The sequence below is a fragment of the Bos grunniens genome, chromosome 1 (assembly GCF_055505025.1).
Source record: "Bos grunniens cultivar Pamir isolate PY7600 chromosome 1, Bosgru_T2T1.0, whole genome shotgun sequence".
Lineage (NCBI taxonomy): Eukaryota > Metazoa > Chordata > Mammalia > Artiodactyla > Bovidae > Bos > Bos grunniens.
The window spans coordinates 73,599,671-73,615,688 of record NC_141165.1 but is presented as its reverse complement, the minus strand read 5'-3'; the positions used below and the strand labels follow the sequence as shown (position 1 = coordinate 73,615,688).

General features: G+C 41.0%; 1 protein-coding gene across 9 annotated transcripts in view; it reads left to right on the top strand.

The window, feature by feature from the left end:
- The window catches only part of MCF2L2 (MCF.2 cell line derived transforming sequence-like 2), a 259,999-nt gene that overhangs the window by 39,311 nt on the left and 204,670 nt on the right, over nt 1-16,018 (top strand). The window contains exon 1 of one of the 9 annotated variants that reach the window (XM_086395909.1): nt 10,789-10,927. The exons of the other annotated variants lie outside the window; for them this stretch is intronic. The gene's annotated coding sequence lies outside the window, so the exon portion shown is untranslated. Of the gene's footprint in view, nt 1-10,788; nt 10,928-16,018 lie in introns of those variants that run through there. 9 annotated transcript variants of the gene reach the window in all.

Below are 16,018 nucleotides of genomic sequence, written 5' to 3'. Positions count from 1 at the left end.
GCCTGGTAGGCTGCAGTCCATGGGGTCACTAAGAGTTGGACACAACTGAGTGACTTCACTTTCACTTTTCACTTTCATGCATTGGAGAAGGAAATGGCAACCCACTCCAGTGTTCTTCCCTGGAGAATCCCAGGGACGGGGGAGCCTGGTGGGCTGCCGTCTATGGGGTCGCATAGAGTCAGACATTACTGAAGTAACTTAGCAGCAGCAGCAGCAGCAGTAGTATTCTGTTGTCTGGCTGTTTCACCTTTTATTTAACCAGTCCCTTATTAATGGACATTTGCCCTAGAAGAATAATACCATAATAAACATCTTAGTACTTGCACTTGTGATAAGATTTCCTTAGATTAAATTCCTAGACATGGAAATTCTTTGCCAGAAGACCACATATTAAACACTTTGGCAGATATTTCTAAACTGATAAACATTTTTTTTAAAGTACCAATTATTTATGGGCTTCACTGGTGATCCAGTGGTTAAGAATCTGTCTTGCAATGTAGTGGACCCTAGTTCAATTCCTGGTCCAGGAAGTTCCCACGTACTGAGGGGCAAGTAAGCCCTTGAGCCACAACTATTGAGCCTGTTCTCTGGAACCCATGAGCCTCAACAGCTGAGCCCACATGCAGCAACTACTGAAGCCCATGCTTTAGAGCCTGTGCTTCGTAGCAAGAGAAGTCACTGCTATAAGAAGTCTGTGCACTGCTAATAGAGAGTAGTCGCCACTCTCCACAATTAGAGAAAGCCCACACGCAGCAACAAAGACCCAGCACAGCCCCCCAAAATTACTTATTTATACTTTCACCTATAGAGAATCTGCCTACAGTGTTACCAACTCTGTATGTTATTTATCTTTAAAAAATTGTCAATCCATCAGGCAGAAAAGACCTCATTCTGCTTTAATTTACATTTGTTAGTAGGGTTAAACATTATATATACATACATATTCATTGGTTGTATTTCTTCTGTGAGTTGTCTGTTCTCAGTCTATGCCTGAGGTGTGTTTCCTGTGGTCGTTGTTACAAATCACCACAAACCTGATGGCTTAAAACAACAAAAATTTATTTTCTCATAGTTCTAGAGGCCAGAAGTCCAGAATCAAGGTATTCGCCCCATCCGACCCTCCACTCCTCTAGGGGCTCTAGAGGAAGTTCAGTTTCTGGTCTCTTCCAGTCTCTGATGGCTCCAGGGGTTTCTGTTGGTTTGTGGCTGCATCATTCCAATCTCTGTCTCCATGGTCTTCTCCTGTTCCCCCCTCTCTTATATGATTGCATTCTGGGCATGGGACAATTCACAAGAGGCTCTTCCTCTCAAGAGTGTTAATCACATCCTCAAAGACCCTTTTTCCAAACAAGGTAATGTTCACAGGTATTGAGGATTAGGAATGGCTATATCTTTTTTCTTTTTGAAGGGAGGAGACCATCCAACCCACTCTACCTATTTCTTGTTAATTTTATTAATGTAAGAGCTCCTTATATTCTAGGGAAATAAGCCTTTTATTAGCCACATGTGCTGTAAAGTTTTCCAGTTTGTTACGTTCCTTTTGAGTTTGTTAAAGGTGTGTTTGGCTTGCCAACATCGTTTACAAATTAGCTAACACAGTCTTTTCTTTTTTTTTTTTTAACTCAGTCTTTTATTGAAATTTGTCACACTTTGAAAGACTGTTCCAATTCCAGGATTATAAAAATGTTCTCCCATATTTTAGTATTTTTGTCGTTTCATTATTTAATGAATCAATAATGGTTGGAGTTTATTTTGATGCAAGAAGTAAAATTTGAATACAATTAAAAAATTTTGACAATAATAAAATACCTTTATATAGCACCTACCATATATTAAGAATTTTTCTTTAGTTTTCTAACATTAACTCAGTTCTTACAACAACCACACTAGGTGGATGTATTATAATTTCCCCCATTTTCAGATCAGGAAATCTAAGGCACAGAGAAGTTCATTGACTTGCTTGTGATTATTCTGCTATATGTGGCAGAGCCAGGGTTTGAACACAGGCATTGTGTACTGAGGTAATTGCCTCTTTGCTTTATACCCTTTTGGCTTACAAAAGGTTTCCTAGGACTTTCAGATAGTGAGGGAATGTTTAATCTCCCTTTTGCCCCATGGGAAATGCCAATTTTTTTTCTTTTTCCATTTTTTTTTTTTTTTTGCCACACCAGGCAGCTTGTGGGATCTTAGTTTCCTGACAAGGGATTCGAACCTGTGCCCCCTGCAGTCGGAGCTCAGAATCTTAACCACAGGACAACCAGGGAAGTCCTGGGAAATGCCACTTTTATCATATACTACATCCCTATTTATATTTCAATCTAATTCTAATTTCCTTTCTGCTCCTGAGTTCTTCCAAGTGCAAAACCAGTTCTGTCAAACTTAGTTCACAGTGAAAGAGAAAAACATGACATTATATCAGTGGGGAATTTACAAGCAGCATTTCAAACCAAATCACCAATGGGTGGCAGTAATGTGGATGTTCGAGAAAAATGTGTGGTGGCATCATTAAGATCATGGCTCAAAGAACTGAATCATAAACTTAATTGGCTTCTGTTTAATCTGGTATACACAAATTGATTTCACATGCTATTTGAATTAAATTAGATAATGTATGTAAAGCATCATCAATGAAAAAAATTAATAGTCAATCTAAGGAAGAAATGGAAATTTTTATTCAAGCTAACCTGGGATCTGTAACCAGGAGACAGTCTCTCAGAGAGCTTTGAGAACTGTTCTGAAGAGATAAGAGGGGATAAGGCTAGTGTATATATGATTTTGATGAAGGGGTACATGCACTCAAGCCTTCATCTTGGTAGAAGGTTACTGCTATTTGCGAGGAACAGATATCTCAGTTAATGGTTTTAGTGCTTTTCTAAGTATGAGAAAGATGAAAGAACCAGATGCATAAAATTTTCTCCTGGAAATATTTAACTATCTGAGGGCCAGTTCTTTCAGTTTTCCTAAAGCACAAAGAAGGTCCTCATCTTTGCCTTGAATTCCTTTCAGGGTGTATTGTAGGTCAGTGGCTAATGACTTGATTCTTGTAGGATTGGATGGTGGACAATATTCTTTATTTTACAATCCCTTTCCTTTCAGTCTTAATTTCAACCAAGGCTTGGAAGGCATTTCATGACCAATTAGTCCCATGACACTAAGAATGCTCATTCTTAGGTCAGGCATGGATTTTGTTGATAGGCCACTCAACGTACTATTACTGGACTAGGCACTCGTAACAACAGCTAAAATCCTCTGTACCCGCTGTCTTACTAGTCTGTTATGGTTCCCTCTTATTGTTTTATCCCATATCTAGAGTTACACTAGTACAATCATTGATCTTATAGAACTATATACTTGGTCAATGGTTTCTTTCTTTTTTTTTTAATTTAATTTTATTTAACTTTACAATATTGTATTGGTTTTGCCATATATCAAAATGAATCTGCCACAGGTGTACATGTGTTCAATGGTTTCAAGTTGCCTAATCACACATTTGGTAATACAAGAAAAGATAATCTTATAAAATAGGCACAATAAAAGTAATATAACTAGTAACATTGAAAAAGCAAGAGAGTTCCAGAAAAACATCTATTTCTGCTTTATTGACTACACCAAAGCCTTTGACTGTGTGGATCACAACAAACTGTGGAAAATTCTTAAAGAGATGGGAATACCAGACCACCTGACCTGTCTCCAGAGAAATCTGTATGCAGGTAAGAAGCAACAGTTAGAACTGGACATGGAACAACAGACTGGTTCCAGATAGGGAAAGGAGTACATCAAGGCTGTATATTGTGACCCTGCTTATTTAATTTATATTCAGAGTACATCATGAGAAACGCTGAGCTGGAGGAAGCACAGGCTGGAGTCAAGATTGCTGGGAGAAATCTCAATAACCTCAGATATGCAGATGACACTACCCTTATCGCAGAAAGTGAAGAAGAACTAAAGAGCCTGTTGATGAAAGTGAAAGAGGAGAGTGGAAAAAGTTGGCTTAAAGCTCAGCATTCAGAAAACTAAGATCGTGGCATCTAGTCCCATCAGTCAGTCAGTCAGTCAGTTCAGTAGCTCAGTCGTCTCCGACTCTTTGCGACCCCATGAATCGCAGCATGCCAGGCCTCCCTGTCCATCACCAACTCCCGGAGTTCACCCAAATTCATGTGCATTGAGTCAGTGATGCCATCCAGCCATCTCATCCTCTGTCGTCCCCTTCTCCTCCTGCCCCCAATCCCTCGCAGCATCAGGGTCTTTTCCAATGAGTCAACTCTTTGCATGAGGTGGCTAAAGTATTGGAGTTTCAGCCTCAGCATCAGTCCTTCCAATAAACACCCAGGACTGGTCTTCTTTAGAATGGACTGGTTGGATCTCCTTGCAGTCCAAGGGACTCGCAAGAGTCTTCTCCAACACCACAGTTCAAAAGCATCAATTCTTTGGCGCTCAGTCCAACTCTTGCATCTATACATGACCACTGGAAAAACCATAGCCTTGACTAGATGGACCTTTGTTGGCAAAGTAATATCTCTGCTTTTTAATATGCTATCTAGGTTGGTCATAACTTTCCTTCCAAGGAGTAAGTGTCTTTTAATTTCATGGCTGCAATCACCATCTGCAGTGATTTTGGAGCCCCAGAAAATAAAGTCTGACAATGTTTCCACTGTTTCTCCATCTATTTCCCATGAAGTGATGGGACCAGATGCCATGATCTTAGTTTTCTGAATGTTGAGCTTTAAGCCAACTTTTTCACTCTCCTCTTTCACTTTCATCAAGAGGCTTTTGAGTTCCTCTTCACTTTCTGCCATAAGGGTGGTGTCATCTGCATATCTGAAGTTATTGATATTTCTCCTGGCAATCTTGATTCCAGCTTGTTCTTCATCCAGCCCTGCATTTTGCATGACATACTCTGCATTAAGTTAAACAAGCAGGGTGACAATATATAGCCTTGACATACTCCTTTTCCTATTTGGAACCAGTCTGTTGTTCCATGTCCAGTTCTAACTGTTGCTTCTTTACCTGCATACAGATTTCTCTGGAGACAGGTCAGGTGGTCTGGTATTCCCATCTCTTTAAGAATTTTCCACAGTTTGTTGTGATCCACACAGTCAAAGGCTTTGGCATAGTCAATAAAGCAGAAATAGATGTTTTTCTGGAACTCTCTTGCTTTTTCGATGATCCAGCCGATGTTGGCAATTTGATATCTGCTTCCTCTGCCTTTTCTAAAACCAGCTTGAACATCTGGAAGTTCACGGTTCACCTATTGCTGAAGCCTGGCTTGGAGAATTTTGAGCATTACTTTACTAGTGTGTGATGCTGTAAAGAGCAATATTGCATAGGAACCTGGAATGTTAGGTCCATGAATCAAGGCAAATTGGAAGTGGTCAAATAGGAGACGGCAAGACTGAATGTTGACATTCTAGGAGTCAGAGAACTAAAATGGACTGGAATGGGTGAATTTAACTCAGATGATCATTATATCTACTACTGTGGGCAGGAATCCCTTAGAAGAAATGGAGTAGCCATTATGGTCAACAAAAGAGTCTGAAATGCAGTACTTGGATGCAATCTCAAAAACGACAGAATGATCTCTGTTTGTTTCCAAGGCAAACCATTCAAATCGTCATCACGGTGATCCAAGTCTATGCCCCAACCAGTAACGCTGAAGAAGCTGAAGTTGAACGGTTCTATGAAGACCTACAAGACCTTCTAGAACTAACACCCAAAACAGATGTCCTTTTCATTATAGGGGACTGGAAGGCAAAAATAGGAAGTCAAGAAACTCCTGGAGTAACAGGCAAATTTGGCCTTGGAATACGGAATGAAGCAGGGCAAAAGCTAATAGAGTTTTGCCAAGAGAACCCACTGGTCATAGCAAACACCCTCTTCCAACAACGCAAGAGAAGCCTCTACACATGGACATCACCAGATGGTCAACACCGAAATCAGATTGATTATATTCTTTGCAGCCAAAGATGGAGAAGCTCTATACAGTCAGCAAAAATAAGACTGGGAGCTGACTGTGGCTCAGATCATGAACTCCTTATTGCCAAATTTAGACTTAAATAGAAGAAAATAGGGAAAACCACTAGACCATTCAGGCATGACCTAAATCAAATCCCTTATGATTATACAGTGGAAGTGAGAAATAGATTTAAGGGACTAGATCTGATAGACAGAGTACCTGATGAACTATGGATGGAGGTTCGCAGGTTCGTGACATTGTAAAGGAAACAGGGATCAAGACCATCCCCATGGAAAAGAAATGCAAAAAAGCAAAATGGCTGTCTGAGGAAGCCTTACAAATAACTGTGAAAAGAAGAGAAGTGAAAAGCAAAGAAGAAAAGGAAAGATATTCCCGTTTGAATGCAGAGTTCCAAAGAATAACAAGGAGAGATAAGAAAGCCTTCCTCAGTGATCAATGCAAGGAAATAGAGGGAAACAACAGAATGAAGAAGACTAGAGATCTCTTCCAAAAAGTTAGAGATACCAAGGGAACATTTCATGCAAAGATGGGCTCGATAAAGGACAGAAATGGTATGGACCTAACAGAAGCAGAATATATTAAGAAGAGGTGGCAAGAATACACAGAAGAACTGTACAAAAAAGATCATTATGACCCAGATAATCACGATGGTGTGATCACTCACCTAGAGCCAGACATCCTGGAATGTGAGGTCAAGTGGGCCTTAGGAAGCATCACTATGAACAAAGCTAGTGGAGGTGATGGAATTCCAGTTGAGCTATTTCAAATCCTGAAAGATAATGCTGTGAAAGTGCTGCATTCAGTATGCAAGCAAATTTGGAAAACTCAGCAGTGGCCACAGGACTGGAAAAGGTCAGTTTTCATTCCAATCCCAAAGAAAGGCAATGCCAAAGAATGCTCAAACTACCTCACAATTGCATTCATCTCACATGCTAGTAAAGTAATGCTCAAAATTCTCCAAGCCAGGCTTCAGCTATACTTGAACTGTGAACTTCCAGATGTTCAAGCTGGTTTTAGAAAAGGCAGAGGAACCAGTCCTATCACTTCATGGCAAATGGATGGGGAAACAATGGAAACAGTGACAGATTCTATTTTTTTGCTCCAAAGTCACCACAGATGGTGACTACAGCCATGAAATTAAAAGAGGCTTGCTCCTTGGAAGAAAAGTGATGACCAATATGGTAGACAGCATATTAAAAAGCAGAGACATTGCTTTGCCAACAAAGGTCCGTCTAGTCAAAGCTATTTTCTTTCCAGTAGTCATGTATGGATGTGAGAGTTAGACTGTAAAGAAAACTGAGCACCAAAGAATTGATGCTTTTGAACTGTAGTGTTGAGAAACTCTTCAGAGTCCCTTGGACTGCAAGGAGATCCAACCAGTCCATCCTAAAGGAAATCAGTCCTGAATATTCATTGGAAGGACTGATGTTGAAACTGAAACTCCAATACTTTGGTCACCTGATGCGAAGAACTGACTCATTGGAAAAAACCTTGATGCTGGGAAAGACTGAAGGCAGGAGGAGAAGGGGAAGACAGAGGATGAGATGGTTGGATGACATCACTGACTCGATGGACATGAGTTTGAGCAAACTTCAGGAGTTGGTGATGGACGGGGAGGCCTGGCATGCTGTGTTTCATGGGGTCACAAAGAGTCTGACATGACTGAGCGACTGAACTGAGAACTGAACTGAACATTAATAAGGTCATAAGTAAGTATTTAAGCTAAGAACTCCCATTAGTTGCATGCAGCCCACTATCTGCTCAGGTGACTAATCTGTTCTGCACCAGTTGCTGTCTTTAAAGGAAATGATATATTGACATTGAATACAGAGTTCACCAAAGATGTCTGCACAGACGAGGTTACAGGATTGAGAAAGGAATGTTATTGTCTGCTGTTGCTGCTGCTAAGTCGCTTCAGTCGTGTCCGATTCTGTGCGACCCCATAGATGGCAGCCCACCAGGCTCCCCCATCCCTGGGATTCTCCAGGCAAGAACAGTGGAGTGGGTTGCCATTTCCTTCTCCAATGCATGAAAATTGAAGAAGTGAAAAGTGAAAGTGAAGTCGCTCAGTCGTGTCTGACCCTCAGCGACCCCATGGACTGCAGCCTTCCAAGCTCCTCCATCCATGGGATTTTCTAGGCAAGAGTACTGCAGTGGGGTGCCATTGCCTTCTCCAATGTTATTGTCTAGGGAGTTGTATATCTGGTTCCATAAAAGAAAAGTTAATCTTTATGGCTGAGCAAGTTTTTCTGCTATTGGGGAGGTCTGGTTAAGGCATAAGGAATACCGGAAGGGAAAGAGGAGGCCAAAGGGCAGGGAAAAACTTTTACATTTAAATTTTTCATAAATTTTCAAAAATATGAATTTTTATTTTATCAGCATGTAGCACAGTGCTCAGTAGGTAGAAAGTACTCAATAAATGGTAATAATACTCCCAACAGCCTTCTAGAAGGAGATATTATTATTATTCATTCCCATCTTACGGAGGGAGAACCTGGAGATTGAGGAGCCGGCTAGTGACAGAGCTGGGATGCAAGTCCAGTTTTTTTCATTCTACTTTCATAGTACCTGAATGAATAAATACACTGAGAGAGGAGGGAAGGAATGTTTAGCCAGAGCCTCCAGGGCTTTTTCTTAAGCAAAAATAAAATTATTTATCCATGTATTGCTCAAATGTGTAAGGTCATACTATTTTGATTCCTTTGTGTTAAGATATTTTTCCCTCTTAAGAGCTTTAGAAAGATGTGAAACTTTGGAAGAATGTATGGAAGAATGCCATGTTGAATGAGCATTAGTCATATTTTTAGTTTTCTCATCTCATCACATTAGATCATATTTTATTATTGTGATCATATTTTATTATTGTACCCAAGACACTGCTTTTCTCTTGAATCCCAGGCTGGGAGTGGTCCTAGAATGAGGAGGGTAGGTAAGCAGTAAGAGGTCCACACTGAGCAGTAGGGTGGGACTTGGTGCTTGAAGGAGACGTAAAAAAAGTGCTCATGGCAGGGTTGGCTTGTTTCCTAGGGTGCTGATCTTAAAATCAACACAGAAGGAGGTGTACGTTTATACCATGTCAATCTCAGTTTCAAAAATACTTTGAATACATATAGATGATCATTTTTATTGAATGACAGGAGAAGCACTAGTGGAAAACTCAAATTAAAAGTTGCTTTTTTTGTTTGTTTCTGAGCTGCATCTTTGTAAGCAACTGGGAAGAAACATGGATAGTCTAAAGTCAGATTTCAACATGTGCTTGCTTGTCTGTTAAAGTAGCAGCATCAAGAGAGTTTGTTGGAAATGCAGAATCCCTGGGCCCACTCCAGGCCTACTAAATCAGAATCTGCATTTTAAAATGCATGTGATTTATATATCATTGTAATTTGAGAGCATTGCTCTGGAGCAGTATTGATTAAAATACAGGTCATGTCACTTTGAAACCTAGTGCTAAAACTTGACAGTCTTAAAGTAGGGAGGGATCAAGTATTTTCACAGATTTTCTTTATTTCCTGCAGGGCTTTGATTGCTTTTTATTCAATATACCACAGGCGCAGAGCTAGTTTGCCTCTCCTGGAGTTATGAAGGACTACAGACAGAAAGTGAAAGTGAAAGTCGCTCAGTCATGTCCAACTCTATAGTCTATGTGACCCATAGACTATACAGTCCATGGAATTCTCCAGGCCAGAATACTGGAGTGGGTAGCCTTTCCTTTCTCCAGGGGATCTTCTGAACCCAGGGTTTGAATCCAGGCCTCCTGCATTGTGGCTGGGTTCTTTACCAGCTGAGCCACAAGGGAAGCCCAAGAATACTGGAGTGGGTAGCCTATCCCTCTCCAGCAGATCTTCCTGACCCAGGAATTGAACCGGGGTTTCCTGCATTGCAGGCAGATTCTTTGCCAGCTGAGCTATCAGGGAAGCCCTGAGGGGAACATCATCTCCATCTATTGTTGCTAAGGAAACTCTTTGCATAAAAACTTCCACCTTGGTGCAGTGCTTGTCTCATGCAAGGGCACAGTGTGGGATGTGTACAGTAATCAAGAATCTTAAACCTTTTTTTTTTTTGGTAATGAAAAAAAATAAAAGAAAAGAGATTTGGATAAACATTCAAAAACAGAAATCCTTATACCTAATAATATCTCATCACTTCTCAAAGCAATTTTAAACCACCATCTGCAGAGCCTGGGGCAAGAGTATACATATAGAGGCCCACAAGCCACAGTTAAATAAAATGTACTGTTTTATCTTTTTCCTTGACAAACATACCCCATAAGAACAAGATTTAAAATATGCAAAGAAGTATGGATTTTATATGAGTAAAAATCTGAAAATAGCAAAGGTGAATAAATTGAATTATTGCATACATCTGAGTGTTGTGTTGATGGGCCAGTGAAATTTGGATGAATCATAAAGAGATCTCTAATCCATAAGTCATTATTTTTTCTCATCATGTCAGCAAACACACTATTGTTATAATTGAGATTTTCACATAAGTTGAGCTCCATTGAGAGCAGAGATCTAAACTAAATGTGATCTACGTAAAATGTAATTGTGTTCAAGGAGTTTGACTTCTGAATATATTTGCATCATTAATTGGAAGGAAAAATGTGAGAATGTTGATGGTTGGTAGTGCTTGTTTCATTATGTAAGAATCTCCAGCATTCATGCCATGTTGAGAGGAAGACTTTGACAAGTTAATTAATTTGTTTTTTCTCTTACCTAAGCACTTCCGCTGCTCCAGTCCTCCCAGCACTCTGAAGCAGTGTCTGTTCCTGACATCAGCAGTGGCACAGCCCACAAGCCATCGTAGCATTTGGATACAGTTCGCCTTTTCTTTTGAGGCTATAGACCAAGACATGTGGCGGTGTCTTCCCCTGGGGCCCCAGTGGTGTTGAGAGTGGCTCTTCAGGGTACAGTGTGCCCTACCAGTACTGAGCTCTGGATCATGAGGACAGAGGTACCTGTGTGACCTTTAACACATAGGTCTATGGGAGGGAGGGCTACAGGGCTTGGGACAGGGGAATAGGAAACTTCCTAGGGGGATGGAAATGTTTCTCATCTTGATCTTTTCTGTAGTTGCGTTGATGTACGTGTCAAAATTCATCAAACTGTACACTTAAGATTTGCTCATTGTACTGCATATAAATTGTACTTCAGTAAAGTCCTATTAGCATAAAAAAGGTTACAGAGTATACTTTTCTCCATGTAAACTGAAGGGGGTAACCATAGGATCTCACACAACTCTTTTATGTATTCCTTTCTCAGATGCCTGTATCCATGTGCGCACACACATATCACATGCTTTCTTTTTTCTTTTTGAAACTGGCTTCAATCTTACCATACATATGATTTTTTTGTTCTTGAAATTATATCTTAAATCTTTTTCTATGAACATGATATTCATAACTGCATCATGATTCTTCCATTTTTTTACTTTTATAAATAATATTCTAGTCTACATTTTTATGTGCAGAGTTTTTATTTTGTTGTTTTCTCAATCTATATATTTCCAGATATAGAATGAATAGGTAAAAGATTATGAAGATTTTGATGACTGTGTATTGAGGCTCTGTATTGTAATGGTTAAGATGTTGGGCTTTGGAGTTTAGAATGAACTGGGTTCAAATTCTTATTCTCCTTGAACTTGGACCAGCAAATCTAGTTCCATATTGCTTGCTGTTAGAGTTGTTTTGAGGATTAAATAAATTTATATATATAAATAAGGGGTTTGGTATGTAATCTCTGCAATAATCACTGGGTAAAATATTGTGAAACTAGTTTCCAAAAGGACCCTACCAGCTTCACTCCTAAGGCTATGCAGAAGTACTTGTTTTCCAGCATAACTCCAGCGCTGTATGTTGCTTTAAGGTGAAATGAGATATTCTATTGCTCTTTTAATTACATTATTTGACTATTAGAAGTTGGACATTTTTTAGTGTTTTTGGTTTTTAAAATCTTCTAAATTTCTCCTTAAAAACTTCTTTCATCTGCTTTTCAAGTGCCTCTTCTTCAATGTTAACTAATGGACAAGACTTCAATACTAATTCATCTGGTTCATGTTAAGTATTGCTATAGCACAGGACTCAGTAAAAGAAGGAAAATGAGTCTGTGTTCTTTCTAACCTAGCCAGTAAGGGAAGTGAGGGACTTCCCTGGTGGTCCAGAGGTTAAGAATCCATCTTCCAGTGTGGAGGATGTGAGTTTGATCCCTGGTCAGGGCACTAAGATCCCACGTGCCACCTGCATGCTACAGCTAATGAGGACCCAGTGCAGTCAAAAAGAAAAAGAGAGAGAGACAAGTGAAACACAGCATGATGCCATGGTGGCTTTTTATAGCAACCTAGCAACTGATTCCTCAGAGCCTCTGGTCTGTAAGTATTTTCTCAGCAGTCAAGTCTGTTCTAGTTGCAGGGCTAGGAGGATGGAATGGCAAGAGGAGTTTCATTTTTGTGCTAGGTGCATTCCTTTTTTGTCATTAGTAACTAAAAAATGAGTTATCTGTAAAGTGTCTTGTGAGGGCTGGCTCAGAGCTAGTGCTCTCTTTAGTGTCATGAAGAGCGGCTGAATAGAGATCCTGGTCCCATTCCTAGTTCAGCTAACAGCGAATCCTTCCATCTTTTCTGTCTACCAGATTCTCTGGGCAAAGTAGATATGTAGCACAGTCTGTCAAACTAGGGTCTGCCTTCCTTCTTGGGTCAGATCATACTGCTGCTGCTGCTGCTAAGTCGTTTCAGTTGTGTCCAACTCTGTGCGACCCCATAGACGGCAGCCAACCAAGCTCCCCCGTCCCTGAGATTCTCCAGGCAAGAACACTGGAGTGGCTTGCCATTTCCTTCTCCAATGCATGAAAGTGAAAAGTGAAAGTGAAGTCGCTCAGGTTGTCTACTTGAAAGTTACACAGTCATGTCCGACTCCTAGCGACCCCATGGACTGCAGTCTACAGGCTCCTCCGTCCATGGGATTTTCCAGGCAAGAGTAATGGAGTGGGGTGCCATTGCCTTCTCTGCAGATCATACATTTCCCCCTTATTAATTTTGTCGTTCAGTCACTAAGTCATGTCTGACTCTTTGCAGCTCCATGAACTGCAGCGTGCCAGGCTTCCCTGCCTTCTCTGTCTCCTGGAATTTGCTCAAACTCATGTCCATTGAGTTAGTGATGCCGTCCAGCCATCTCATCCGCTATTAACCACTTCTCCTCCTGCCCTCAGTCTTTCCCAGCATCAGCGTCTTTTCCAGTGAGTCAGTTCTTTGCATCAGGTGGCCAAAATAATGGAGTTTCAGCTTCAGCATCAGTCCTTCCAATGAATATTCAGGACTGATTTCCTTTAGGATTGATTGGTTGGATTTCCTTGCTGTCCAAGGGATTTTCAAGAATCTTCAGCAGCACCACAGTTTGAAAGCATCAATTTTTTGGTGCTCAACCTTCTTTATAGTCCAAAAAGGCTTGGGCTCACATATAGTCACATACAGTCTCACATCTGTACATGACTATTGGAAAAGACCATAGTTTTGACTATAAGGACCTTTGTTGGCAAAGTGATGTCTCTGACTTTTAATACACTCTCTAGATTTGTCATGGCTTTCCTTCCAAGGAGCAAGCATCTTTTAATTTCATGACTAGTTTATTTATTTATGTTTTGGTTCCTTTTTCCTCAGACCATACTTGAGTCTTTTAAATCCCATTGTGACCCAAGTCTCAGAACAGCAAGAACATAGGCTAAGTGTTTCATTGCCCTTTATTTCTTGCTAGTTGCAACAGTTAAACTGCATCAGGTGTTATCAGCCTGTCTCCTGCCCTCTACTCTGAGGAGGAGGTTGCAGTCAGTAGTAAGGGTCCTGCCCCAAAGTCTGTATTGCTCTCAGACAGGGGTTGGGGGTGGCTGGGGGGTGGTGGACAACAAAGATGTGTTGCTTGCTGCCTATGGCTGGATTCCTATGGGATATGCTGGGGTACACTCCATCACTTCAAAGGCCTTTGTGGATGCTTCCTGCATTTTTGGAACTGGGGCTCCAGGGTAGCATATAATCACACATTTGTATATATATCAGAGACTGAAATGGGATAAGTTTTTTTCCAGGCCTGTTTGTAACTTTGCATAGGATAGAAATTGTGTCAAAATTCACTTACCACTTCCCTTTGCCTTGTGTGGGATACAAAGAGAGAAACTTTAATCTACACGTATCCAAAATAGCAAGCAGGAAACCTCCTCACAGGACCAAGGGACTTGCAGGGTTGCAGCAGGTCCACCACGTCAGTGGGTTGTCACCGGCTGTGCCTAGCTATTCCTGGAGAAGGAAAAGCCATTTTATACATGTGGACCCTGAGGTTAGGCATGTTTTTGCCATGGTTGCCCAGCAAGAAACTGGCGGAAACAACCCTTAGCATGCAGGGCTGTGTGGATCTGAGGCAGCTTCCTTCTCACTGCAGGGGGAGGTGTTCCTTTAGACCAAAGAGTTCCTGCACTCCCTTCCCTGCCCCATCTCCACAGGAGTGTGTAGCAGGGCCTGCAGCAGCAAGGGCTGGTCTTACGTGCCTGTCCTGGTACAGAGCATGAGTGAGGCTGAACTGAGCACGGCCCGAAGGAGTCAGGCGTTACTAAAGCCAGTGTCTGAGGTCACTCCTCCATGTGCTCAGTCAGCACTGAGTTTGAAAAACCTTCATGCTCTGTTGCAGCAGGCAAGGTTAGGTTATGAAGTCCCTTCACTGAGACCTGGGAAGTCTTCAAGGATAACTATGCCATTCTCAGCAAAACTGGGGCCAAAGGCAAATCAGCTCATTTCTATTCTTGGAAAAATAAATTGTCAATTTTAGTATTGTTCCTTTTGTAACCATAGGAGGCAGGTGAGAACATCTTTTTGGAGTACTGGGCAATTTCCAAGATGAGAGACACCAGTTGACATCTCAGGAGTGGCAGAAATCAGTGCTCCTCAAGGCTGAAGGGTCTAGAAAATCTATCATGCTTGCCCTCTTAGAGTCATATAATCCAGGGCTGACTCAGGCTCCACACTGAAATTGTTGTGTGACCACAAGCAAGGTCAGAATCTCTCCATTTCTTCACTTAAAAAATGAGATGGGACAGGGGGATGGTTAGCTTAACTCACTTGTCTCTTTCAGATCTTACCTCTTTAATTTAAAATGTTTACACTAGGGGGACTTCCCTGGTGGCCCAGCGGCTAAGACTGCATGTTCCCAATGCAGGGGGCCTGGGTTCGAGCCCTGGTCAGGGAGCTAGATCCCATGTGCCACAATTAAGAGTTCACATGCCACAACTAAAAGATTCCATGTGCCACGACTAAGACCTGGGGCAGCCAAATAAATAAACAAATGTTAAAAATCCAAATGTTTACTTTAAAGCACACCTCAAATATTGAGGTAAAATAACAATAAATTGCATCTTATGATCTTGGTTTTTCTCTGGGGTCACTTTCCCTTAAATAGACTGCCTCAGGTATGGAAAAATAACCCAGATCACTGGGAGATTGTCTGAAAAACTCTTCAATTGTATAACTCCTATTTATGCTTAAACTTTCTATGCTGTTGTCCATTTGTAATTTAAATTTTATTACGGAAACAGAAATATATGCAAAAGAATTGTATAATGAACTGCCAAGGACCCATCAACCAGCTTCAACAATTATCCACATTTTGTCAATCGGTTTCATCTCCCCCCAAACCCCACCTGCCATCTCCCACTCCTTGTAGTTTTTGGCAGAAGGGAATTCTGGAATATTTTCAAGCAGATCTCAGACTTCATATCTTTTTACTGTTAGAAGCTTTACTTTGTAAATCTAACAGAGAAGACCCTTCCTGTTTTGTAAAATAGTGACTTTAGTGTTGTTACTGCATGCAGACTGATTGTAGGAGGCAACACCTGTGACAGTGATACAGGAGTCTTTGAATTTTTAGTGAATTTAGAGTGGAAAGTGTATTGGGTTTACCCTCCTCCCTCCAGAAAAAGTGGTAGAATTCACTGAAAAGCATCTTGGGGTTTGAATAGCACCACCCCTTATAAGACTTCCAGAAAGCAAATATAGGAAAGGCCTTTCCAG